This window comes from Ursus americanus, chromosome 4 (genome assembly GCF_024610735.1).
Source record: "Ursus americanus isolate L20-20 chromosome 4, mUrsAme1.1.p, whole genome shotgun sequence".
NCBI classification, from domain to species: Eukaryota; Metazoa; Chordata; class Mammalia; order Carnivora; family Ursidae; genus Ursus; species Ursus americanus.
Window position 1 is genome coordinate 29821495 of NC_142130.1, and position 26949 is coordinate 29848443.

The 26949-nt window shown below is 45.0% G+C and overlaps 1 long non-coding RNA gene across 1 annotated transcript; it reads left to right on the plus strand.

Moving 5' to 3' along the window:
- The first annotated feature begins 7556 nt into the window (after positions 1–7556).
- On the plus strand, positions 7557–9915 carry LOC123802095 (uncharacterized). The gene is made up of 2 exons (XR_006782433.2): positions 7557–7638; positions 9689–9915. It is a non-coding gene; the product is annotated as an uncharacterized LOC123802095 (long non-coding RNA).
- Positions 9916–26949: the final 17034 nt, after the last annotated feature.

Here is a 26949-nt window from a genome sequence, read left to right on the forward strand (position 1 = left end):
GGAAATAATTTTCTGAGCTATTATGTCATTTGAGCCCAATGATCCATTAAAAAGGAAATTATTATTATTTCAGTTTTTTGAGGAGGAAACTGAAGAGTGAAAATGGTCAACTTCAGGCCAAACTTCAAATTCAGTGCTGTTCCTTTCACTGCTAGGGAAATCTGCCCTTCTCTCTGTTTCTGTCCACATATCACCGCTGTCCTGCCCTAGGTGGGTAAACATTAGGGATGGAGTTCTGTAAGGCTAAAGATGGTCTTATAAAGCATCAACAATCTAAAATAGTGCCTTTAACCCAGTCAATACTGAGAAAACAGATTACCCCTTCTCAGATGACATCATATTTTAATTAAAACTCACAAATTTCCGCTAGATCTAACTTCCTGTTTACAGAGAACGCAGGGGATGGAGGAATGAGTTAGACACTGGTAGGGAACAATCAATCAAATCCAGAAGTGGGAACATTCTATAAGATAACTGGTCTGAACTCTTTCAAAAAGTCAGCATCTTGAAAATAAACAATAAAAAAACAAAATCATGGAGCGACTGTTTTAGAATAAAATAGACCAAAAAACAACAATTCAATGCAATGTGTGAACCTTGATTAGAATCCTGGTGCTATATAAAAGGAATTCTTAGAATGTATGAAATATTTTCTAATAGAAAGTCGAAGTGACATTAACAAGCCTCCTTGATGCACTGATTTTAGAGTAACTCACACATCACTTTGGGTGGGGGTGTACATGGTGATGCTTTGAGAACCGCATGAACCCCTATAGCTGTGAACAACATTCTTAGTACAGATGGGGCTCTACCTTTCTCTGGGGAGACGTGCTATAGCTCCTATCCGATCTTATTCAAAGGGGACCCACGACTCCAGAAAGGCTGAGGCCTTGAGGCTTGTCTGGCGATTGTAGGTCGGGTGGCTGCAGAGACGTGAGATTCTTGGACTTGGAAACATTTTCTGGCTGCTTAAGCCACATGTTGGAAATGACTGCCTAAAGGCATAGGATCCCAGAACTGAAAGGAGACTTAGGAATGATCTAATTCAACCCTGGGGACAGTAGCTCTGAAAAAGGCCTTGCTCAAGCTGAATTAATTTAGTAGTAGAAAGAGAAACAAAGTCTAGGTCTGATCCCCAGGTTTCCACTCTGCTTGCTCCAAGAACCAGCGTTCATTCAATCACTTGACCTCTTCCAGTCTCTGTGTAGACTAGAAAAGCCAACAAACATCCATGGACGAGCCTTCCTGACCTGCTTCTCCCCATCCTCCTTCTCTGCTACCCTGCCCTGGCTCACTCCTCACCTGCCAAATGGTCTCCTTGGGGTTCTTCCGACAAAAGAGGCACACACAGCCTTAGGGGGCTGCTCTGGCCCATCCTTCTTCTTGCAGCTCGTCCTCCAAATGTTTGATTGCCTAACAGCCTCACCTTCTGCACCTGTGCTCAGATCCTCCATGTGGCTGACCACCTGTTTAATACTGCAGCTCCCCCCCCCCCACCTCCCAACAGTACTTGGACCAACTGCTTATTTTTTCCATAGCACTTGTCTCCTAACACCTATTCAGTTTTCTTATTTATTATGCTTTTTGTTTATGGTCAGTTTTCCCTGTTAGAAAACACGCTCCACAAGAGCAGAGATCTTTGTTTCATCTGCTGGTAAATCCCAAGTGCTTAGAGCAGGGCCCGGTACAGAGAGGTGCTCAATACTGGAAACATTGGCTGAATGAATATTCTCTCTCTGCAAATCAGGATTTAACTTCCACTTAAAAGGGACCACAAAGAGACGGGGGTAAAAAAAGGTAGGAAAGATGGAGGACAGGGGTTATACTGAATGTTTTCATTGTTTGAAAGATGGGCTGTAGGCTTTGGGGTTGATGAAATATACGAACAGGCATGGGCGCAGTAGCTCAGCGCCGTCTTGCACAACGTCCGCTAGCGCTGCTCTATACGTGAAAGAGATTAGCAGCATCTCTTCCCGCCTGAGGGCTTACATGTTACAATTGTCTTGTAATAAGTTCCTAAATATTTAATACTTGAATGACTTCCTAATAGGGTGTTGATTTACTACATCATAGGCATAATTAAGAGGCATCAATTCAGGTCTGTTGGGATTAAATTTAAAGCCCGAAAGCTTAGCTTTGAGAGCCAAGCAAATCAGAGAACAGCATGTGTATGATGCAGGGAAACTGACACACAAGCTCAGACTTGCAGCTGTGTTTTTCTAAGATCCTCACCTTTGCTTCGGGCCCCCTGGGCTTCACCTTCTTCTGCGTCTGTGAGCAAAACCCAGATGAACCCCGAGTGCTGCTCTCATGGTGGGACTCTGCGGTGGGTCCCACAAACAGTCACATCAGCTTTCAAGCATAGAAGGAGACTCTGACCTAGTATTTATGGAGACAGTTTCCCTGTCGTCTGCAAGTGCGGATGGAAGTAGGTGTTCACTGCTACATTTCACCAGAAGTTGAGGCTCAGCGTCGGAGGAATAAGGGTTTGCTTGTAACACCTAAACACTCCATATGTTTTGCTAGTAACGTTTCATTGCAAACATGCACGTGTTATCTGACCAAGACCTCAAGTTACAGATGAGCAAATGCACCGATTGGTAAGGGATTTTGAGAAGCTCTGACAAAATGTGGATAGGTTGGGGCGCCTGGGTGGCTCAGTCGTTAAGCGTCTGCCTTCAGCTCAGGGCATGACCCCAGAGTCCTGGGATCAAGCCCCGAATCAGGCTCCTCTGTTGGGAGCCTGCTTCTTCCTCTCCCACTCCCCCTGCTTGTGTTCCTTCTGTCCCTGGCTGTCTCTTTCTCTGTCAAATAAATAAATAAATAAATAAAATCTTTAAAAAAAATGTGGATAGGCTTTCTTTCCTCACCCTCAGCATAGCATACACCTGGGCCTCTCAGTTTTCTAAATCACAAAATCCATCTCTTCCCTATGGACCCATTTCATCCTTTGTTTCCCTTAATTTTTAAAAATTTATATATATATATATTTATTTATTTGAGAAAGAGAGGGTGAGCGAGTACAGAGGCAGAGGGAGAGGGAGAGGGAGAAGCAGACTCCCCGCCGAGCAGGGAGCCCAACATAGGGCTCGATCCCAGGACCCTGGGATCATGACCTGAGCCGAAGGCAGACGCTTAACCGACTGAGCCACCCAGGCGCCCCTCATCCCTTTTTTCCCATGCAAGATTACCCAAATCATTATTGGCCTCCATTCACAGTGACAAACCTTCGCCTCTGCTTGCTTATTTCTGGATTATGAGACATAGGGAAAAGAGGTTTAATGAGAACTTTCTTTAAAAAAAAAACAAAACACCTTCTGTTTGTGGTTGCTGTTGCCATCATTCACTGAAGAATTATGTTGTGAATGACTACCATGTGTTTTAGAATGTGCCAAGCACGGGAGAAACAACAGTACGAAACAGTGCTCCCGTTCCTAGGGGTTGATAGTCTAAGGTAATGAATCAGAGGACTAAGAAACCAGGAAAACTGAAACAGAGAGGGAGACGCCGCAAAGGAGCTGAGTACAGATGGTTGTGGCAACTTCCTGGTTACATAAGGGAGACTTTCGATAAGAAACAGCATGGTACAAATCTCTGAAATAGGAAGCAAGAAGGAAGACAAACACCCCCAACGGCACGACCCAGGTGAGGCACTGTACATGTTGTGCACATTTCCCTTCAGTCACTTTCACTTGTTTTCATATGGTTGTGCTTATCCTGAAGACCGACTCTTTCATCTGACTTTTTTTCCCACTTATTACAAGAATAGGAACATTTTGGGGCACCTGGGTGGCTCAGTGGGTTTAAGCGTCTGCCTCTGGCTCAGGTCATGATCCCAGGACCCTGGGATAGTGTCCCGAGTCAGAATCCCTGCTCAGTGGGGAGCCTGCTGCTCCCTCTGCCTCTACCCCTCCCCCTGCTTGTGTTCTCTCGCTCTCTCTCACTCTTGCTCTGCACTCTCTCTCTCAAATAAATAAAGTCTTTTAAAAAAGATATGAACATTTCCCCACACTGGTAAAAATTGGTTGTGAGATTATTTTAGCCATATCACTGTGCTGTAATCTCCTTACCCAGTCCCCCATTGCTCATCGGTTACATTGCATGTTGTTTTCATTCATATTAATTCATTCCGCATTTATTGAACCCTTGCCTTGCAAGAATTGGGCACTGGGTTTGATGATACAGAGATGAGTACGTCTGGGCCTCTAGGAGCTCCAAAGGTAGAAGCACAGTGACTGGCAGGCAGACTCTACAGTTCATGTGAGATGACAGAAGGGAGCACAAGGGATTTCAGTCATCTAAAGAGGAAAGGGCTTTCAAAGTAGCACAGACTGGCTGGCTCAAAGAACAGATATATAGGGGCACCTGGGTGGCTCAGTGAGCTAAGCGTCCAACTCCTAATTTTGGCTCAGGTCATGACCTCAAGATTGTAAGATTGAGCCCTGCATCGGGCTCCATGCTGGGTGTGGAGCCTGCTTAAGATTCTCCCTCTCCCTCTGCCCTGCCCCCCTCAAAAAAAAAAAAAAAAAAAAGAAGAGAATGGATGTGTATTTTCTCATGGTTCTGGAATCTGGAAGACGAAGATGTCAGCAGGTCTGTTTCTTCTGAGGTCTCTCTCCCTGACTCACAGATGGTCACCTTCTGGCTGCGTCCTCAGTCAGTCCCTCCTCCTTGTGCTCACGTCCCTGGTATCTGTGCATCCAAATGTCTTCTTCTTATAAGGACACCACCCCTAGAATGGATTAGGGTCCACCTTCACCATCTCCTCTTAACTCACCTTAAATCATCACTTTAAAGACCCAAGCTCCCCAGGGCTGCCTGGCTGGCTCAGTCCGGAGATCATGTGACTCTTGGTCTCGCAGTCATGGGTTTGAGCCCCCTGTTGGGTGTAGAAATCACTTAAATAATTGCATAATTTAAAAAATAAAATAAATAATAAAGGCCTGATCTCCAAACACAGTGACATTTTGAGGCCTTGGGGTCAGGGCCTCAACACATAATTCAATTCATGTAAATTCAATTCAGCCCAAAGCATTTAGTAACAGAAAATGCTTCATGAAGGAGGTGACACTTAGCTTTCTGGAAGGATGGTGAAGAATGGAAAATGAAGGGAGATAGAAGGATGCAGCATACATACAAAGGCCTATGCGTATGCAGCATACGAGGGTGCTGCACGTTTAGGGGAAGCACAAGTATTCCACTATGACCAGGGCAAGGGCTGGACAGAGAAATGGGGGCGAACAGAGGCTGCTATAAATCATTCTGGAGTATATAACCTTGCCCACAGTTCTTTTTTGGGGCAGGGGGATGTATTTATTTGAGAGAGAGACAGAGAGAAAGAGCAAGGCAGGGGAGGGGGTAGAGGGAAAGGGAGAGAGAGAGAGAGAATCTCAAGCAGACTCCCCACTGAGCGCGGAGCTCTACATGGGGCTCGATCTCACAACTCTGAGATCACGCCCTGAGCCAAAAACAAGAGTCCCACACCCAACCGACTCATTGACCCAGGCACCCCCCCTTTTGTCCATACTTTGGATTATTTCACGGAGATTGACCTCATGGAACGACTTGGCCAAAGGAGGGTTCTCCCCACACCCCACTCACCCTTTCCCTGTGTTTTCCAGGTTGACACTTAGCAGATCATGGAAGTCCCTGCAGGTGCTGGTTAAAAGAGATTCCGCAGGTTGTCCCCTAGAGGGCCGGCACTCGTGTCAGGTGTCCGTCATCGTCGGTCTGCAGCAGCACTCTCTCTCCAGGGAGCCGTGGCTATGCTTCCGTATCCACTCAGTTTCTCTGTCTCTCCAACCTTGCTTGGAAGACTTGGGCTCCCAGCTGGCCCGATCACCCCCAAAGGAATGAGGGCGCACCATTCGAATGAAGTACAAACAAGGAATCAACACTGTGGATTGAATTTCTCAGTGTCTTCTCTCCTGAGCTAGATTATCAATTATTTGCATGTCTCATCTCCTTGACTCATGAGGGCCCGGTGCTATCGCTTAAAATAGAGGAAGGTGTTCAGTAATTCTTTTTGCTTCCTAGGACCTCCATTTCCCTACCTGTAAGACACAGGGCACGATATTTTTGGAGTCTGTGAATCTACCAAATACACTAACATCTTTGCACAGTGCTTTGAAGTGTATAAAATACTTTTGACAGACAGGATTTTTTTTTTAAGATTTTATTTATTTATTTGACAGAGAGACAGCCAGCGAGAGAGGGAACACAAGCAGGGGGAGTGGGAGAGGAAGAAGCAGGCTCCCAGCGGAGGAGCCCGATGTGGGGCTCGATCCCAGGACTCCGGGATCACGTCCTGAGCCGAAGGCAGACGCTTAACGACTGAGCCACCCAGGCGCCCAGACAGGATTTTTTTAAATACAGAAATGCCCGGTAAATATTTATCCGACACAAATGACAGTGATGATTCTGTGTGACCTGAAAGAAGTCTTCTTAATGTCAAAGTTCCCTCTGATTATTAAGTTAGAGAGCCAATGTAAGGTTTCTTTTTTTTTTTTAATGATTTTTTATTATATTATGTTAGTCACCATACAGTACATCCCCGGTTTCCGATGTAAGGCTCGATGATTCATTAGTTGCGTATAACACCCAGTGCTCCATGCAATACGTGCCCTCCTTACTACGCATCACCGGTCTATCCCATTCCCCCACCCCCCTCCCCTCTGAGGCCCTCAGTTTGTTTCTCATAGTCCATAGTCTCTCATGCTTCATTCCCCCTTCTGATTACCCCCCCTTTCTTTATCCCTTTCTTCCCCTACCGATCATCCTAGTTCTTATGTTCCATAGATGAGAGAAATCATATGATAGTTGTCTTTCTCTGCTTGACTTATTTCACTTAGCATTGTCTCCTCCAGTGCCGTCCATGTTGCAGCAAATGTTGAGAACTCGTTCTTTCTGACAATGTAAGGTTTCTTAAGTGACGATCAATCACCAGATGTTAGAATTAATTTTAAGCCCCAAATTTAATTCTTAAATATTGTCACACCCTGAAGAAAAAGATCTCAGCACAGTTGCCAGCATAAGAAAAGTGGGGGGAGCACCTATGTTGGCTTAAATGATACTTTACTGGAAAAAAAAATCTCCCCCAGGTTTGTTCCCATCTAAGTGGATTGACATGCATTCAACATTTCTGTTATTCAGCCTTGGTTTTGTCATTCTATTTTATTTTATGTGAAACTCTTATTTCAAAATGCAGCTTTTCTCAGAAGAGTGCCATCCCTTTTCCTGTAGCCATCCTGAATGGAAGTCGCTCCGCGCACCTGCCTGGGACCAGCTGCAGGCACGCGGGCAGGTGGTGCCCTGCCCCCTCAGGTGCCCCCTCTTGTAAATACAAGCTCTCCTGGTCTGCCGCCACCCCCAAGGGTAGAGTTTCACTGTGGCTGTGACTGTGACGCCAGTGCTAAGGACAGCGAACTTTTACAAACAACCTCCCCTTTCTTCTCTAATCTGGTAGATAAACAAAGCCGAGTCAGGAACCAATCAAGTGGAAGAGAGTGTGGCTAAATCAAATAAACATTGAACTTCACTTTCTCTGATACCAGTGCCCCAAATCTCTTGATGGGGGCAAGGATCTACGGGACAGGCTGTTTTGGAGAGCCGGGATGAGGGGCTATCACAGGGCCTGAGGTACAACATTTAAGGGGGTACAAAAAAAGGGGGGTCCTCTTCTGTTACTGCCTTCCTCCTATCACCTAACCCTGAAGTCAAAAAGCCGAGGAGCTAGGCCATCAGGATCGTTAGAGCACTCCCAGGTGAGGCTGGAAAATACCTGAGTTGGGAGAGATTTTTGAGACCTCAAGGATAAAAGTTTCATTTTACTGATGGGAAAACAGAGGCCCAGAGGAGGAAGGAGGCTTTCGCCAAGGGGATGGACCAGCTGGTGGCAGAGCTGGCGATGGAACCTAAGATCCCCTCGACATCACTCCCATGCTTCCCAGATTGTGTCTCGCCCTCCAAGTACTAGTTCCCCTCCTAGTTTTTCTGTTGCTCTCAGACGTCCTTTTTCTCCCAGTTAATGAGAGTGGGAACCTGAGAGTCCTTGCTAACTATTCTCTCTCTCTCTTTTTTTTAAGATTTTATTTTCTTATTTGAGAAAGAGAGAGCTCATGAGCGGTGGGGAGAGGCAGAGGGAGAGGGAGAGGCACACTCCCCACTGAGCAAGGAGCCCAATTTGGGGCTCGATCCCAGGACCCTGGGATCATGACCAGAGCTAAAGGCAGATGCCCAACCAACTGAGCCACTCAGGCACCCCTACGATTCTTCTTTATCCCACATTTGCAGTGAATGAATCCTACTGATCTTACTTTAAAATATCTTGTTCTCTATTCCAGCTGCCGTCACCCTTGGCAGCAATGCCTCGTCCGGCGTCCTGCTGGCCTCCCTGCCTCTGACCTCTCCCTAGCCGGTCCCGTACACAGCTAACATATTGATAATAGCCGACAGTGATCATACACATACGTGCTATCATTGTTCTAAGGGCTCTACTTTTGCTCTCTTATATACTGTCATAAAACTCTAACACCTAGATGCTTTTATTACCCCCATTTTACAGATAAGGAAACTGAAGCACAGGACAGTCAGATAATATGTTCAAGATTATACAGCTAGCAACTGGCAGTACTGGGATTTTACAAAACCAGATCCGTGTCAAAGTCCAAATTCCTAACTGCTATGCCTTACCGCTTTTTTCTAAGACACCATGTCACTCCTCTGCTCAAGAACCTTCAACAGCTCCCCTCTACCACTACGGGGAATTTAGAGTCCTCATTTGGCATTCAAAGCACCAAATGATTTGGCTCTCGCTAGCCTTCAGGGGAGGTTAATTAACTTCTCTGGGTCTCAATTACCTGCTCTGTTGGTTGAGGATGATCGTAATAGTAACCGTATCATGGGGCTGTCGGGAGGACCGAGCGCGGTCACCCAGATAAAGCACTCACCCCGGCGCCTAGCACAAAGTGACCCTTGATCAATGCTAGCTGTCACTGAGTTATTTGGGGACCCTCCTTCTCACAGCTTCCGCATGGGCCCCTCTGACCGGAGTGTTGCTGCGGATAAATGGTGCTTGTGGCTGAACTGAGTGCTGGTTTAGTGTTTCCGGGCTGCAGATTGTCCCCATTCCCAGATGCCCACCTGGCTGTCCTTCCTCGGCAGCCCCTTCCCCTCCTGGACCTGAATTTCTGAAACACGTACTCCCACCACACCCTCTTTCTCCACACCATCGTTTATTTACTCACTTGTTAAACATTTATCAAGCGCCTATCTAATAATAACAATAATTTTATCTGACATTAGACTTTACAAAGGGCTCCAAGTCACAAGCCTGCCTCTATAAATCTTTAGGAAAGCCTGGGACAAGGAGCGTCAGTCCCAGGGACCGTGGGCAGCAGGGTGGTGATGCAGGTGGGAGCCCATCTTCAGGACGTCTTGTTCTGTCCACACGGGCTGACCGTCCAGGGCAGACAGTGGCAAGGCCTGGCAGAGCCGATGAGAGCCGGTGCCATCACCTTTCAGGCACAGGCCGGCTTCCGGCTGGGCAGATGATCCACGTGTCACCCAGTGGTGCTGGCGGAGGGTGGGGGAGTGGGGGGGTGGGGACAGACTTACACCCCCCTACGCCCCCACCCCCCCACCCCCACGGAAGGGAGCCTGTCAGAAACAAAGGCTGCTTGCTCTCCAGCTGTCAGGACCTCACCAGGACCTCCTCGATGTCACTAGCAGCTGAAAGAGCGACGCTGAGAGAAACGGGGACTGCTCTCTTCCCAGCTAGGGCAGGTGACCAGCTCTGCCCCGGGTTGTCCTCTTCCAAGCGCAGCTGATGGCCACATGACACCGTCTCCTGACCTCCACTCGGTTTCCTGAGAGCCGACTGAACTCTGATGATAATAAATTGCTACGTTACCTTGAGCTTTTTAGTTGCAGGGGGCGGGTTTTGCTTTCACAGGTCCTCTGCCTTCCTTCCACCGGGCGGGGGGCGCAGCAGAGCCGAGGGACCCCACTGCAGGGTGACACGGGGTCTCTGGCAGGGGTTTGGAAGGGGCCCTGCCTACGAGCAGCGGCAGAGCGAACACACCACGAGTCAAGGTGGGGTCCCTGCTGCGGAGAGGGTGGGATCGCCCTGGGGGCTCCCCCACCTCCCCATCCTGTCATTGTATTGTCGCTGCTGTATTTCGCGGTGCAATAGAAATCAGTGTCCCGGGGAGGCTGGCAATAGCTCACAATTTTACCGAGACATTGACTCTGACTCGGAAATATCACTCCTCGGCGTCCATCCTCAAGAAACACCGGCAAAAATTCAGAAATTAAGTCAACTACACAGGCTACCCACCGCAGCGCTATTGGTGGTAGCCAAGGACTGAAAATCGCCCAGCCTGTAGCATAGAGGCCCCGGTGCATCCGCGAGGGTTCGGACACCTGCTGGAGCGCCTGCAGCCACGCAGGGAGGTGAGGGGTATTCCCACATTGCTAGGGAGGAATCGCCAGGACGTGCGGCTACGTGGAAAACGACAGGTGAAAAAATTCATCATGGCGTGCTGTCGCCGAAAAAGGACACATGAATATATTATATATGCTTATTTAGTTATAGAAACAGAAAAAGAGAGACCGTAAGAATGTTTTAAAGGTTATCCGTAGGAGACAGGGGCCAGAGTGAGGACTGGTTGAAAGGCGGCCTTTTCTAAATGTGTCTCATTTGGTAGGTTTCTTTTGGGTGTTTGTAAATACATGAGAAATTCGACAAGACAAAACAAGTAAACTTGTTCTATCGAGTTGTTGGTGGCATAAAGACACGGTGAGCAGCTCTTTCAATGACCTTGGAACTCAGGAAAAGAGTTCTCCGTGCTCTACCGCAGCCCCAAGTATAGGCTGCTCTCAATAACCATTTGACGAACCCACGCAGGCTTGAAGGGTTAGTTTCCGTTGAGAGATGCTGTTTCTCTTTGGTTCGGGGCGCGTGTCCCAGCGCCCTAGGCTCTGACCCTGGATCTGGCAACAGCAAGGAGGGTAAATTCATTCTGCAGGATGCAGGACGCACTTCCTAGTGGCTGCCCTTACTGAGAAGCTTAGTCTTTTGTTCTTATCCATTTATTCACTGCACGATTTTTTTAAAGTTTTTCTATTTTAATTCTAGTATAGTTAACAGTGTTATATTACTTTCAGGTATACAATATAGTGACTCAACAATTCCACACATCACTCAGTGCTCATGGGGGTAAATGTACTCTTTAAAACCCCACCACGTATTTCACCCATTCTCCCCTCTGCCTCCCCTACAGTGAGCATCGGTTTGTTCTCTGTAGGTAAGAGTGTTTCTTGGTTTGTCTCTCTCTCTCTTTTTTTCTTTGCTCATTTGTTTTGTTTCTCAAATCCCACATAAGTGAGATCATATGGTATTTGTCTTTCTCTGACTTATTTCACTTAGCATTATACTCTCTAGCTCAATCCATGTGGTTGTAAAGGCAAGATTTCATTCTTTTTTACAGCTGAGTAATATTCCAGTGTGTGTGTATATGTGTGTGAGTGTGCCACATCTTTTTTATCCATTCATCTATTGATGGACACTTGGGCTGCTTCCATAATTTGACTATTGTAAATAATGCTGCTATAAACATAAGGGTGCGTGTATCCCTTTGAGCTATTAGCGTTCTTTTATTTTTTGGGTAAATACCCAGTTCATTACACAAGTATGAAGTGTCTGCTATGTGTGTGTTTGAGTGTAATACATGACATCATAAAGCCTTTTCTTTTAAGATTTTATTTGTTTGTCAGAGAGAGAGAGAGCACAAGCAGAGGGAGCAGCAGGCAGAGGGAGAAGCAGACACCCCGCTGAGCAGGGAGCCTGATACAGGACTCAAAGCCAGGACGCTGGGATCATGACCTGAGCAGAACGCAGACGCTTAACCTACTGAACCACCCAGGTGTCCCCATCATAAAGCCTCAATACAGGCCCACAGCAGCCGTATGACATAGAGGAAAGAAAGTAGATTTTGAAGTAAGAAGGACTCAACTTCAGCGGCGCCTGGGTGCCTCAGTCGGTTAAGCATCTGCCTTCGGCTCAGGTCATGATCCCAGAGTCCTGGCATCCAGTCCCACATCGGGCTCTGGGCTCAGTGGGGAGCCTGCTTCTCCCTCTACTCTTCCCCCCTGCTTGTGATCTTTCTCCCTCTCTCTCTCAAATAAATAAATAAAATCTTTAAAAAAAAAAAAGGACTCAGGTTCAGTCCTGGTGTAGCCACTTTCTCGCTGTGAACCCAGGTTCCTTGGTAAAATGGAGAGAACGCTCACCAGCATGTTGTTGTTATCAGGATTAGAGATGACAGTTGCGAAACATTTGGCATTTATCAGCCACTTCTATTAATTACTGACGTGAAGTCTGTACATACTTTGACCCTTCCTCTTTTTGGAATGGCTGGTGTGGAGTCCAGGTGGTAAGACTAGTGGAGATGGGTACAGGGACCCAGGAATTCTCTCTTCCTGTGGCTAAAATGGGGCGGGGGAGGGGAAAGAAAGCTGCCTGTACATCCTTCCCATTCTTCAGGGCCCCTTTCAAGTTTTGCCCCCAGGCAAAATTAGTACCCCTCCCTTCTCCACAGCTTTCCCACAGTCTATTTTAACACATCGTTGGTGTTTTTTATGAGTGTGATTTTTTTTTTTTTTGTATATACATCTGTTTCTCCTCCTTCCTCCTCTCTTTCAGGCTACAAACTTCCTACAAGGCAGTCTTCATGACCTTTCTTTTTCTCTCCGTGTCAGTCACGTTGTAGTTCCTCAAAAAATGTTTACTGCCTTGAAAATGTGTCCAGCAAGAGCCAGTTGTACGATGAGGAGGACCAAACTTTCCTGCAAAAAGGTGAAAATGGCAGGCCACACTTTCTTTCCTCTAACCTCTCATTTCATCTTTATTTCAGCCAACCTTGTTCAGAACGTGGACATAAGCACTCCCCTAAATTGTTGCCCTGATTTGGCTATCTCTTTTATTCCAGATTAATCACCAAACAGGATCACCTTAATCCAGTTGCTCTTTACTGAAAAAGCTAGGAGGGCCATTGTCTGCCCACAGAGATTTATTTATTTATTTATTTATTTATTTATTTATTTATTTATTTTAATTGTTTAAAGATTTTATTTATTTATTCGACAGAGATAGAGACAGCCAGCGAGAGAGGGAACACAAGCAGGGGGAGTGGGAGAGGAAGAAGCAGGCTCCTAGCGGAGGAGCCTGATGTGGGGCTCGATCCCAGAACACTGGGATCATGCCCTGAGCCGAAGGCAGGCGCTTAAGGACTGCAGCACCCAGGCGCCCCAGCCCACAGAGATTTAAATTCAAATTCCTTAGCCTTGCACAGGGGACCCTTCATGATTTGATACCCACCCTTTGGTCAGGAGGGCTTACTCAGTCTTGTCGGCATATGTCTGATAGATCCATTTATTCATGCTTGGGCTATCCTATCCAGAAAGCTGTCTCCCTGTCTCCTTACCAAATGGTACCCATCCTTCAAGGCCCCCTTCTTTTCCCCACTCCGACTATCCCTGCCTTCCCAGCCAATTGTCTTTCCCTCGCATAAACTCCAGCACTGAGTATGTATTCCTTGTTATGTGTGGCCTTTTATCCTTAATTAGCTCCCGTATATTCACTTAGTTTTTATTTTCTGAGCTACTCTGTGAGCTCCTTAGGGACTGTGAGCATCTTTATATCTCCCTAGGCCCCTACTACAGGGCCTGCCTGGAGTGGATATTTGATTTTTCCTTTCCTATGGATTGATTTTGTAATCACCGTGAGGTCTGAACTCCTTAACATGGCCTACAGGCCCTATATGAGTTAACCTTCTTTGGCCTCATTCATGTCTCCTTTCCATAACACTTTACAGCTAGCCACCCCCCTGTATCCATCAGTTCCTCAGGCACACCAGCCAAGACATCTCATGCCACTTCCTCTGCCTGAACACTCAGTTCCTCTTTTGTGTCTGGATGACTCTTACCCAACCTTTGAGTCTGAACCCAGGGATCGCTTCCTAGACTCCATCAGAAACCACAGGTCAGGAAGGTGGGGACAGCCAAATGCAGCACGTGTGTGCGTTTGGCAAGAGGAGACGAGAAATATCCACATCCACCCATTCATGAGCTCTCTCTGGCTTCCTCTTTTCCCCCAGTCCCCTTTAGGGGGCAGCCCCCTGAAATTACTCACAGCACCCCTGAATAGACTTCACTCGCTTCTGCCTCGGCGTCTTTGTGTGTGCTTTCCACTCTGCCTGGATTCCATGGAATCTGCCACCACCTTTCTTCATCTAGTTAACTCCTATTCATCCTTCAATGCCCAGCCTCAGAATCTATGAAATGGGAATGGTAGTAATAGTTTCTACCTCAGAGGGTTGTTGTGGGAAGACTACTTCCTGGTATATAGTAAGTGCTTGATAATTTTTCGCTATTATTATGATTATTGGCACTAACATCATCTTCTTTCATCATTCATATTGCTATATATACTTATGTACAGCTATCATGCCATTTATCATGTGATGCAGTATTGCTTTTCGTGTGGGTCTCCCCACTACCATATGAGCTCCTTGTTGACGGAATGGTCCTCAAGTAACTAGGTCATTCTACCAGCCCTGGCAAAGCATCAACAATCAAAATTCAGAGCTACAGAAATCCTCTGGGAGTTGTGAAAAAGGTAAACATCAACTGGATGAAAAGGCTGTGGGAAAAGGAACAAATAAAGAAGCTTAAACAGACCAACCACAGGACTCTTATTCACCATTGGTGAGAGTACAAGTTGACACAACCTTACGTTGCAAGGCGATTTGATTCTTGCAAGTAGAATTTTATGTGTGTGTACACTTTGACCAAGAAGTATCACTTTTAGGATCGCATTCAGTAAGACACTCACTCAAGTATGCAAAGATATATGATAAGGTTGACCGTTCCAACATTATCTGTAAAATAAAAAATTGGAAATAGCCCAAATGCTCATCCAAAGGGAACTAATTAAATTCATTGTGGGATTATGGGCATCCATACAATGAAATATTAGGCAACTATCATAAAAAGAAGGTAAAGATATATGCTTCAGAGCTAGGAGTCCATAATACATAATCAAATTGGTCAACTTTGTTGAGGTGTAATACAGTACAATTCACCAACACTAAGCAACTGCACAATTAGATGACTTCTAAAAACATATGCTGTCATAGAGCCACCACCACCACAATCATAATGTTGATAAAAGGCCTCCATCACCCTAAAAAGTTACTTCAAAACCTTTCATATTCTACGCCCTCATCCTCTGGTCCCTGGCAACCATTGATCTGCTTTTTCTTACTATGGTTTTCTACTTTTCTAGAATTTCATGTGAATGGAATCATACAGTATATCATCTCAAGTCTGGCTCCTTTCACTTAGCTTAATGCTTTTGAGATTCATTCATGTTGTTGCCTATCAATAGTCCATTCCTTTTTATTGCTGAATAGTGCTCCATTGTGAGGATGTATCACAATTTATGGATGGACATTCGGGTTGTTTCCAGCTTTTGCTCATTGTGATAAATCCACTCTAAACGTTCAAGTGCAGTTTTATTTAATTCAACTTTATTTCAAAATAATTATAGATTCACATGCAGTTGTAAGACATTATACAGACAGGGCGCCTGGGTGGCTCAGTTGGTTCGGCGATTGCCTTCGGCTCAGGTCATGATCCTAGAGTCCCAGGATTGAGGTCTGCCTCGGGCCTCCCCACTCAGCAGGGAGCCTGCTTCTCCCTCTGATGCTCCCCCCTCTCGTGCTTTCTCTCTCTCATGCTCTCTCTCAAATGAATAAAATCTTTAAAAGAAAAAAGAAGAAGAAAAATAAATAAAATGTGACACATTAAAAAAGAAAAATAAATTATACAGAGAGCTCCTTTTATACAATTTCTGTCAATGGCACCATTTTGTGGGAGTAGAGCACAGAATCGCAACCAGGGTACTGACCCCGGATATGGTCAAGATACAGAACAGCCCCATCACCCCAGAGGCCTCTTGTCTTGCCCTGTTATAGCCACACTTACCTCCCTTTTCCACTCTCCAGTCCCCGGCAACCGGTAATTTCTTCCCCATTTCCATAATTTTGTCATTTCAATACTGTCATATAATAGAATCATGCAATATATGATGTGGGTGGAAGTGACTTTTTTCATGCAGCATAATTCTCTGGAGAAACATCGAAGTCTTTGCAAATATCAATAGCTTGTTCCTTTTTATTTACTGACGAGCGTCCCATGGCACAGTTGTACCACAGTGTGTTCAGCCATTCACCTGTGGAGAGGCCTCTGGTTTGTTTTCAGTTTGGGGTTACTATAAATAACGTTGCTATGAATCTTTGTGTACAGGTTTTTTTTTTTTTAATTTTAAAGATTTTATTTATTTATTTGACAGAGACAGCCAGTGAGAGAGGGGACACAAGCAGGGGGAGTGGGAGAGGAAGAAGCAGGCTCCCGGCGGAGGAGCCTGATGTGGGGCTCGATCCCAGAGCACCGGGATCACACCCTGAGCCGAAGGCAGACGCCTAACGAATGCGCCACCCAGGCGCCCCTGTGTACCGGTTTTTATGTGAACATGAGCTTTCTTTTCTCTGGGATAAGTGCCCAGGAGGGCAATTGCTGGGTTGTAGGATAGTTGTGTGTTTAGTTTTTTGTTTGTGTGTGTGTGTCTGTTTAGTTTTCTTTTTTAAGACTTATTTATTTATTTGAGAGAGAGAGACCAAGTGAGTATGAATGGGGGGAGGGGCAGAGAGAGGGAGAGAGAAACTTTTTTTTTTTTAACATTTTATTCATTGGGGCGCCTGGGTGGCTTCTTTGGTTAAACATCTGCTTTCAGCTCAAATCATGATCCCAGAGTCCTGGGATCAAGTCCCTCATCAGGCTCCCTGCTCAGTGGGGAGTCTGCTCGGCCCTCTCCCTCTGCCCCTCCCATCCACTTATGCTCTGTCTCTCTCTCTCTCAAATAAATAAATAAAATCTTTTTAAAAAATATTTTATTTATTTATTTATTTGACAGAATGAGAGAGATAGAGAGAGAACACAAGCAGGGGGAGTGAGAGAGGGAGAAGCAGGCTCCTTGGGGAGCAGAGACCCTGATGTGGGGCTCCATCCCAGGGCCCTGGGATCATGACCTGAGCTGAAGGCAGACGCTTGACTGACTGAGCCACCCCAGCGCTCCATATGTTTAGTTTTAGAAGAAACTGCCAAATTGGTTTGCAGAGTGGCTGTACCACTACATTCTCTCCAGCACCTTACGAGTAATTCCGTTTCTCCGCACCCTCTCCAGCATTTACCTGGTGCTGTCAGTTTTATTCTGGCCATTCTGCTGGGTGTGCAGTGAGATCTCATTGTAGTTCAATTTGTATTTCCCTAACAGCTAATGATGAGGGCCATCTTTTCCTGTGCTTATTTACCATCTGTAGATCCTCTTTAGGATGTCTGTGCATGTCTTTGCCCATTTTCTAATCGGATTTTTTTAACAGTTGAGTTTTGAGGGTTCTTTATATGTTCCGGAAACTAATTCTTTGTCAGATATGTGGCTTGTGATTAGTCTCCCACTTGTTAGATTGTATTTTCATCCTTTTTAACAGCATCTTTCACAAGTTGTCTTAATTTTGAGAAGGTCCAATTTATCCATTTTTCCTTTTATAGCTTATGTACAGTTTTTTTATTTTTTATTTATTTTTTTTAAAGATTTTATTTATTTATGTGACAGAGAGACAGCCAGTGAGAGAGGGAACACAGCAGGAGAGTGGGAGAGGAAGAAGCAGGCTCCCAGCGGAGGAGCCCGATGTGGGACTCGATCCCGGAACGCCGGGATCACGCCCTGAGCCGAAGGCAGACGCTTTAACGACTGCGCTACCCAGGCACCCCTGTACAGTTTTTTTAAACATGGATACATGTTTTCATTTATCTTGGATAAAAACCTCAGAGTAAAATTGCTGGGTCATATGGTAAATGTACATTTAACATTATTTTTTAAATCCCTGAACTGCTTTCCAAAGTGACTGTATCATTTCCCATTCCTATCAGACAAGTACAAAAGTTCCAGGTGCCCCACATCCTTGCCAACACTTATCATGGCTAGTCTTTTACAACTCAGCCATTCTAGGATGAAAGACCTAAATGTGAGACAGGAATCCATCAAAATCCTTGAGGAGAACACAGGCAGCAACCTCTTTCACCTTGGTCACAGCAACTTCTTCCTAGACACAAAGGCAAGGGAAGCAAGGGCAAAAATGAACTCTTGGGACTTCATCAAGATAAGCTTTTGCACAGCAAAGGAAAGAGTCAACAAAACCAAAAGACAACTGACAGAATGGGAGAAGATATTTGCAAATGACATCAGATAAAGGGCTAGTATCCAAAATCTATAAAGAACTTACCAAACTCAACACCCAAAGAACAAATAATCCAGTCAAGAAATGGGCAGAAGACATGAACAGACATTTCTGCAAAGACAACATCCAAATGGACAACAGTCGCATGAAAAAGTGTTCAACACCACTCGGCATCAGGGAAATAGAAATCAAAACCATGACATCCCACCTCACACCAGTCAGAAGGACTAAAATTAACAAGTCAGGAAATGACAGATGTTGGTAAGGATGCAGAGAAAGGGGAACCCTCCTACACTTTTGGTGGGAGTGCAAGCTGGTGCAGCCACTGTAGAAAACAGTATGGAGCTTCCTCAAAGAGTTGAAAATAGAGCTACCCTACAACCCAGCAATTGCACTACAGGGTATTTACCCCAAAGATACAAATGTAGTGATCTGAAGGGGCACCTGCACCCCAATATTCATAGCAGCAATGTGCACAATAGCCAAACTATGGGAAGAGCCCAGATGTTCATTCACAGATGAATGGATAAAGATGTTGTGTATATATATATATATACATACACACACACAGACACACACAATGGATTATTACGCAGCCATCAAAAAATGAAATCTTGCCATTTGCAGTGACGTGGGTGGAACTAGAGGGTATTATGCTAAGTGAAATAAGTCAATCAGAGAAAGACAGTTATCATATGATCTTGCTGATATGTGGAATTTGAGAAACAAGGCAGAAGATCATAGGGGAAGAGAGGAAAAAATGAAATAAGATGAAACCAGAGAGGGAGACAAATCATAAGAGACTCTTAATCTCAGGAAACAAATTGAGAGTGGCTGGGGTGGAGGGGGTTGGGAGGGATGGGCTGGCTGGGTGATGGACATTGGGGAGGGTATTGCTATGGTGAGCACTGTGTATTGTGTAAGACTGATGAATCACAGACCCGTACCCCTGAAACAAATAACACATTATATGTTAATAATTTTTTAAAAACTCAGCCATTCTGGTGGATGCATAGTGGTATCTCAGTGTGTTTTTCATTCAGATTTCCCTAATGATTGATGAAGTTGAGCATCTTCTCCTGTGCTTGTTTGCCACCCATATGTTTTCTTTGGTGAATTGTCATTCAAATCTTTAGCCCACTTTTTAAACTGGTTGTATTGTAACTGGTTATTGTAAGAATTCTTTATATATTCTGGATACAAGCCCTTTGACAGATATGTTTTGCCAATATTTTACCCAGTCTGTGGCTTATCTTTTCATTTTCTTAACAGTCTTTTGAAGACCAGAAGTTTTCAATGTTGATGAAGTATAATTCATGTTTTCCTATTTTCTGTGGTCTATTTAATATATTAATGTAGGCTCAACCCAAGGTCACAAAAATCTTTGCTTATTTTTTTTAAAGATTTTATTTATTTATTTGACAGAGATAGAGACAGCCAGCGAGAGAGGGAACACAAGCAGGCGGAGTGGGAGAGGAAGAAGCAGGCTCATAGCGGAAGAGCCTGATGTGGGGCTCAATCCCATAACGCCGGGATCACGCCCTGAGCTGAAGGCAGATGCTTAACCGCTGTGCCACCCAGGCACCCCGCTTGCTTATTTTTTATTCTAGAAATGTTCTAGCTCCAGCTCTTACATTCAGGTCTATGATCCATTTCAAGCTAATTTTTGTATATAGTAAGAGGTTAAGCGTTGAGGTTCATTTGTTTACGTATGGTATCAATGATTAGAGCATGACTTGTAGAAGAGTGCCGTTTTCTCAACTCGAAGGGCTTTGCCAAACTGCACGGTCAATAGGAACAGTCCCTACAAGGCTTCCTTCACTTCAGACACCAACTTCAAGGTTAGGGGTTTCCCAAAATCATCTTCAGTTTTGATACTTGACTCAAATGACTCACAGAACTCAGGAAATTACAGATTTATTATAGTGGAAGCGTACAAATTAGAACCAGCCAAAGCAAGAGACACATAGGCAAATCTGGGAAGGTTCCAAATATGAAACTTCTATCACCATCAGCAACGTGTTACCCTATTGGCATTGATAGGCACAGAGCATCGCTAACCATGGAAACTCACCTGAGCTTTATAGCCAGAGATTTTAGTTAGGTTTCATCGATAGGCACAATTGATGGAATCATTGCGCGTGTGGTTGAACTCAGTCTCTAACTCTGTCCTCCCTAGAGGTTGGCCTGATATCACAGCACCCAAAGTCCCAAACCTCTAATCACATAGTTGGCCTTTCTTGCCTGACCAGCCTTTACTCAAAATCATCTTATTAGCATAAAATAGTAGGTGTAGTTCCAGGGGCTGCCATGAATAACAAAGACACCCTTATTGCTCAGAAAATTCCAAGGGTTTAGAGGTTGTTTCCCAGAACTGGGACAAAAGCCAGGGCTCTTTTGTGAAGCCACAGTTCTTACTACACAGCATCTTTGTCAAAAATACACAACATGGTTTGTATACAAAGGCTTAGGCTACATATGCATGGGTCTATTTCTGGACTCTAGTCTGTTCCATGATCTACTAGATGGAACTATAAAAACTTTGTATTTTCTCTGGAAAACATTTTTGTAATAGTTAATTTTTAAATAATGCACTATAATACTTTTGTAGTCAGGAAAAAAAAGCATAAGTATTTTGAAAGGAATATTATCTGCCTAGGTAGAAATAAAAAACTAACATAATGGTTGGAATATAACACTGGGGAAATTTTCCAGCAAATAGAGCAAGAGGTAGAAAATAGGAGAGAAAGGGTAAGAAATTAGAGTACTAGTTTAGAAGTTCTTGTAACCAAATTGCAGTGTTTTCAGAAAGAGAGAAGAGAAAAAGGCAGTGGGGGGAGGACTATCAATGGTATAATTCAAAAACAGAATGAAGGACTGCCAGATTGAAGGACTCCTAAGTGGCCAGTACTATTTTAGGGACCAGGAGATTTCACTGCTTCCAGATAGGATAAAAACATGGGTCATATACAAAGTTTAGGAACCAGAATGGCTTCTGATTTCTCATCAACAACTCTAGAAACCAAAATACAATGAAGCCTTCAGATTCTGAAGGTTGTCATTTCCAATCCAGAGATCTATACCCAGCCACACTATCAATCAAATATGACGTCAACAAAACCAAAGACAAGTGACCGAATGGGAGAAGATATTTGCAAATGACATCAGATAAAGGGCTAGTATCCAAAATCTATAAAGAACTTACCAAACTCAACACCCAAAGAACAAATAATCCAGTCAAGAAATGGGCAGAAGACATGAACAGACATTTCTGCAAAGACAACATCCAAATGGACAACGGACATATGTAAAAATGCTCCACATCACTCGGCATCAGGGAAATAGAAATCAAAACCATGACATCCCACCTCACACCAGTCAGAAGGACTAAAATTAACAAGTCAGGAAATGACAGATGTTGGTAAGGATGCAGAGAAAGGGGAACCCTCCTACACTCTAGGGGGGAATGCAAGCTGGTGCAGCCACTGTAGAAAACAGTATGGAGCTTCCTCAAAGAGTTGAAAATAGAGCTACCCTACAACCCAGCAATTGCACTACAGGGTATGTACCCCAAAGATACAAATGTAGTGATCCAAAGGGGCACCTGCACCCCAATATTCATAGCAGCAATGTGCACAATAGCCAAACTATGGGAAGAGCCCAGATGTTCATTGACAGATGAATGGATAAAGATGTAGTGTGTATATATACACACAATGAAATATTATGCAGCCATCAAAAAATGAAATCTTGCCTTTTGCAACAATGTGGATGGAACTAAAAGGTATTATGCTAAGTGAAATAAGTCATCAGAGAAAGACAGTTATCATATTATCTCACTGTTATGTGGAATTTAAGAAACAAGGCAGAGGATCATAGGGGAGGAGAGGAAAACATAAAACAAGATAAAACCAGAGAGGGAGACAAAACATAAGAGACTCTTAATCTTAGGAAACAAACTGAGAGTTGCTGGAGTGGAGGGGGTTGGGAGGGATGGGGTGGCTGGGTGATGAACATTGGGGAGGTGGGTCCTAATGAGCCCTGTGTATTGTGTAAGACTGATGAATCACAGACCTGTACCCCTGAAACCAATAATACATTATACATTAATGAAGTGAATTTAAATTAAAAAAAAAACCACAAACACACCCAAACTGAAAAAAAAAAGAGGCTGAATTTACAACAGAAAAAAAAAAGTCAAGTATGAAAGTAAAAGAAACAATATCTTCAAGTATGTAAAGTCCAAATTTTTCCTGTCGTGCACCCTGTCTCAAATAGCTATGGGACAATGTCCTCCACTGAAAAATAAAGTGAATCAAGGAGAAAGATCTCAAACAGAGGAGAGAAAAAGAGATTTCCCAGGATGACAGTGAAGGGAAATCCCACGATCATAGCTGTGTGCCAGACGTAGAGAGCAACCACTTCCATTTGGAGAAGTGCGACTCAAGAAACAAATATTCTAGCAACTCTCACCTTAACCACCAAAATCCCCATGAACATTATACTCTCATTGAAACTTGAGGACAGGTTTATCTGTGTTTGTCAGGCCTTCACCACGTAAGGAAATTCCTGCCCATCTCTCTATGCCTCGCTGCTAGAATTAGCTGAGAACATTAATTTCCAAAAAAAAAAAATTCCCATTTCTGAAGTGTTCTGCTTTGCCCTATCCTTGAGAGCGGCACATGGGCTCTGCTACGCTCAGAAGCCGACATTACAAAGCATCGCTCTCCTTCTGCCTCTCTTTCTGGAAGGTGTTCAGCACCTGGCCCATACTGCAAATCTCCCAGAGGCCTGGACACAGGTGAGCCCTCATGGCTTGAGACTGACCTTATAAACTGAAGTTCCTTACTCATAATTGCCCCACTCAAGGCCCTGTGACCAATTCAGTACTTGTAATTTTGAACTCATAATCCTTTTTTTTTTTTTTTTTAAGTAGTCTCCACACCCAACGTGGGCCTTCATGACCCTGAGATCAAGAGTCACATGCTCTACCGACTGGGCCAGCCAGGTGCCCCTGAACTGTTAATCTTCTTAAAGAGTCCCCCCCATGACATCATCGTTGGCCCCACAAATCCTAGATCTGCTGCTACTCATAACTTTGCCTTCCGACTTCCCCAGAAGAGGCTTTTAAAATCTCAGGAAAGCTGCAGCTTCACCCAGGGGCTCTATTCAGCTTGTTTTTCTGGGCCCATCTCATCTAATCCTGGCAGGAGTGCTGGTTCCTTGCAGAGCTGGCTTTGTGGTATTCAAATCCAAGTGATAGATTAGGGCCGTGTAACATGGGGAGCAGAACTGTAAAGAAAACTAGAGTGATTACCATAAACGTCAGCGTGGTGCTTACCTGGGACGATGGGGGTGTTCAGAAGAGGCAGGGGCTGGAGAGAGGCACACATCTGGGCTTCAGATATTAGTGGTAACAGGTGTTTGTTTTATTATTTATCTTTAAACTGTGCATGTACTTTTCTGTAAACGTGATGCATTTCCTAATTTAAAAGGAGGCGGCAGTGCTCCCAGGACACTGGTTCCCTCCTTCAGGGTGGGAGCTGGAGACAGCAAGTGAGTAGGCAGAGTCACTGCCAGTAGCAAGTTAAGTACAAAAGGCGAATGTTATTTTCTAACGTACTAATAAATCCACGCCTGGTTAGAGAGGAAAGCAGTTACTGCATGAAGTCCCCTGACTGAGCAGAGAAAGCGCAAAATGCAGCTGGCTTTCCAGGCCCTCCCGGCATGACAGCACCTTGCGGGGGTCCACGTGCGCTGAGGTTCTTGAGATAGGGAAACCAAAGGGACCCCAGGAAAGGCTGCATTTTTGCTGCCTGCTATCTTTGCTAGGACTGCAGCCCTGCCTTACACATGCCTTCAAGTCCGTCCTCCTCATAAAAGGTGAAGGAGTTAATGATTTCTTTGGAGCCACCCAGCAGGATAGATACCATCTAAGGAGTGACTGGAGGAGTGGGTGGTGTCATGATGTACATTTTCCAGGCCACTAACTCACCAAGACCCTTGGCTCCAGGGCATAAGGGACTTGCGAAGGACACTTAAAAACTCATCTTTGTTTTAACCAGTTCCTGGATGCCTGAGAAGACTCGTACACCAGACCACAATCCTCAATAAAAACCCCCACACCAAGTAAAGATGAGACCTGTCCTTGCCTTCCAGAGTCTTCCAGATGCTCTGTCTGTATCTGCTCTCTCTCCATTTCTTCAATAAACTCTATTCTCACTTCTCTGCTCACATTTAATCTCTATCCTGAGAAAAGCTAAGGACTCTCTTGGCTGGTCCTACAGGACCCCCTCTGGGTCCCTGGACCCAGCCAGCCTGCATCAGTCTGATACTGGATTTGGCATGTCCCAGAAAATGATTTTGGACGCCCCCCTGGGGCACGGAGGGAGCGCTTCCTAATGACCAGTCACTTGTGAACTCCCTGAGAATAGGGACCATGATTTACCCATCTCTAAATTCTCAGTGCCTAGCAACGTCCTACCTGTGACAACAGTTAACAGACTTTCAGGCAACCTGGATACTCTTGTGCTCCAGATAGAATATCCTTTCCTGCTCTAGAGGAATAGCTCCCTTCCCAGTGATGAGGGAGCAGAAGGCAAGCTGAAGACAAAGCGCAAGGTGACATCCTGCAAACCCCCCTCTACCACCCCCAGCCCCCGTGGGATATGTGTGACATTCCTCCAGGAAACTTCCAACTCTCTCTCTTTTTTTTTTTTAGGATTTTATTTATTTATTTGAGAGAGAGAGAGAGCAGGGCAGAGGGAGAGGGAGAAGCAGACTCCCTGCTGAGCAGGGAGCCTACCGCAAGGTTCAATCCCAGGACCCTGGGATCATGACCTGAGCTGAAGGCAGATGCTTAACTGACTGAACCACCCAGGTGCCCCAACTTCCAACTATCTTAATGCTTTGCTAGAGAGAAAAAACAACCTTAGCCTGATTAATAGCAAGGCCTCCAGTATCCTGAGGGTCCTCTTTAGCATATGAAAGTCCTTTTGGCACCTCCCTTCTTCCTGACCTCCCCCCAACCCCATAGTATATAATCAGCCATTCCTCACCACCCCAGCGCAGCAGCTCTTTCTGCCCTCAGGTCCTGTCCCCGTGCTTTAATAAACCACCTTTCTTTTTTTTTTTTTTTTATGATATGCTAGTCACCACACAGTACATCATCAGTTTCTGATGTAGTGTTCCATGATTCATTGTTTGCGTATAACACCCAGTGCTCCGTGCAGTACGTGCCCTCCTTAATACCCATCACTGGGCTAGCCCATCCCCCCACCCTCCTCCCCTCTAACACCCTCAGTTTGTTTCCCAGAGTCCATAGTCTCTCGTGGTTCATCTCCTCCCTTAGATTCCCTCCCTTCATTTTTCCCTTCCTTCTCCTAATATCCTCCCTGCTATTCGTTATGTTCCACAAATAAGTGAAACCATACGATAGTTGTCTTTCTCTGCTTGACTTATTTCACTTAGCATAATCTCCTCCAATCCTGTCCAGGTCGCTGCAAATGTTAGGTAATCGTCCTTTCTGATGGCCGAGTAATATTCCGTTGTATATATGGACCACATCTTTATCTATTCGCCTGTGGAAGAGCATCTCGGCTCCTTCCACAGTTTAGCTATTGTGGACAATGCTGCTATGAACATTGGGGTGCATATGGCGCTTCTCTTCACTACGTCTGTATCTTTGGGGTAAATACCCAGTAGTGCAATTGCAAAACAAAGAGGCAGCCCATGGAATGGGAGAAGATATTTGCAAATGGCACTACAGATAAAAGGCTGGTATCCAAGATCTATAAAGAACTTCTCAAATTCAATACCCAAGAAACAAATAATCAAATTTTTAAAATGGGCAGAAGTTATGAACAGACACTTTTCCGATGAAGACATACAAATGGCTAACAGACACATGGAAAAATGTTCAACATCCTTAGCCATCAGGGAAATTCAAATCAAAACCACACTGAGATGCCACCTTATACCAGTTAGAATGGCAAACCACCTTTCTGCAAAGACTTCCCAAGAATTCTCTCTTGGCTGTTGGCTCTGGACCTCACCAACATTGAAAAGCGCCATCACTAGGACCTGGTGGCCTGATCCCCTGCTGAGAACAGACATCACCCACCACACTGCAAGCTCATGCTCTCATTCACCCTGCCCGGGCCTGAATACTCAGCCCACAGCAAGGGCTCAGGAGTTCCAGAAATAGACATAGAAGCAGAGCAGTTCAGGCCACGGGCACAATTTTTTTTTTTTTTTTGCCAGTCAGGTCACTTTATGGTCTCTGCCTGCCTTATCAACACATATACAATCCTCTAGTCAAGCTTATAGATAAGCTCAAACCAGAAGTTTCTGGATGAGACTCAGCCCTTTCAAGTCCAGCATGAGTGATTAGACCGGTGGGACCAGGCTCCTCACATTCACTGAGAGGTGCAGACCGCCCTGGGGACAAGCTGCTGGTGGCTGTGCCTGAAGGGACAAGCAAAGCGGTGTAAGGCCTGGCCCACAGCCAGAAGTAGTTTAGATTCCAGAAGTTCTTGCTGTGTCAGAGACACTAGAACGCTTCCTTTTATCTAGTCCATCAAGAAACAGA